We start from the raw sequence: 1,691 nt of genomic DNA, 5'->3' as shown, positions 1-1,691 counted from the left end.
TCAGCATGTAGGCATATGCCAGGAATTCCTGAAAAGGTCTCTGGTGGCTCAGGAAATAGAACCAGATTGACAAATGGTATCGCATGAAATTAGAGAGCCTCTGCATAGTAAAGGAAAAGTGAGAATGAAGAAAAAGCCTAAGGAAAAAAATCTTTCCTCGCTATCTGGCAGAGGATTGATATATAGCATATGTAAACAACTTTCAAAATCAATCAATAATTAAGCTAATGAAATGGACAGATGGTTCTCAAAGAATAAAATACTAATGACCAGTAAATAAAAAAAAAAAAGTTCAACATCTTACCTATCACGTGATTTGATCTCACCCAGTCAAAATGGCTATCATTAAGAAAAAAAAAAAAAACCTGCCCCTGGGGCATTGCAGGTGTGGCTGCTGTGTCATTTGTGTGTCAGTAGAGGGGAGACCTAACCTGTGAACATTCGAATGGTTAATAGCCTAACTAATGCTGAGAAAAGTGAGTCTGAGGGACTGGAGAGATGGCTCAGTGGATAAGAGCACTGACTGCTCTTCCAGAGGTCCTGAGTTCAATTCCTAGTGACCACATGGTGGCTCACAACCATCTGTAATGGGATTCGATGCCCTCTTCTGGTGTGTCTGAAGACAGCTCACATATTAAAATAAATAAATCTTTTTTTTAAAAAGGAAGAAAGAAAAGAAAAGTGAGTCTGAGATGACCACCAGACCTGTACCAGGGAGCTAGCCTAAGATGACCACCAGTCCAGCAAGGAGATGAGACAAACCCTACCAGGCCCTGGGCTGGAGTGAGCCTGAGACAGACCACCCCCTCATGGGGCTACGAAGGCAGCCCAGGTAAGGACCAATCCCCAAGATAACCACACATCTGGCACCATGTGGCTGGGACAGGGAGCTAACCTGTTGTACAGAGAGATTGTTCTGCTTTGTACAAGCCTGGGGATGCAGATCACGCCCGAGATGACCTCTGCCTTGTGCCATAATGTACAGGCAGGGTATAGCACTCCTGAAACCCTTCCTGAGATGACTCCAGATACTCAGAAACTCCAGGTACCACTGAAAGGAGCAAGTAAGTGGTGGAGAAATGGAAGAGAAACAGAAGTATGTGAGTGGGCACAACAAAGAGAGGCAGAACTGAACACTCGAGGGTAGCGAGGAACAGCTCGAAGTGAGTATCTCATAATGCTTCCTGGGACCATGGTGAGGTCCACGGCTCTGCAGCAGCAGGGATCTGTTACAACCAAAGGCCAGGTGGATGTCCCTCGTCTGGGCTGCTGCCTGGAGACATAATGATATCTGAAGGCTGTGCAGAACTGACCTCAACCCTCACCTGGGTATTGTGGGAAAACTGGTCCTGAGGGCCTGAGAGCAGGAGGGCTGATCCCACCCTAGGCAGCTCTAGAACTTGGGAGAATGGGCCCCAAACATCAACCAGGAAGCACAGTAGAACTGGCCCTGGTTGTGTGAGTGACAGGTGAGACAGCCCCAGAGGTATGAACTTGGGAGAGCTTGCCCTGCCACTCATCTCCCAAGTGGTGACATGGACAAGGGAGAGATACCCTCTTCCTTGCTACCTGAAGCAGGCAGGAGACCTGGCCCTGGGTTCATGAGAGCAGTAGAGCTGGCCCTGATCTTCACCAGCTGCAGCATTCAGGAGAGCGGGCCCTGCACCAGCATCATAGAGTAGAGCTGACCT

At 48.2% G+C, this 1,691-nt stretch overlaps 1 pseudogene; it reads left to right on the top strand.

The window, feature by feature from the left end:
- Positions 1 to 364: 364 nt before the first annotated feature.
- Positions 365 to 442, top strand: LOC114625758 (annotated as a pseudogene).
- Positions 443 to 1,691: the final 1,249 nt, after the last annotated feature.

This window comes from Grammomys surdaster, unplaced genomic scaffold, assembly GCF_004785775.1.
Source record: "Grammomys surdaster isolate TR1022 unplaced genomic scaffold, NIH_TR_1.0 220, whole genome shotgun sequence".
Taxonomy (NCBI): domain Eukaryota; kingdom Metazoa; phylum Chordata; class Mammalia; order Rodentia; family Muridae; genus Grammomys; species Grammomys surdaster.
This window is presented reverse-complemented; position numbering and strand designations above follow the sequence as displayed.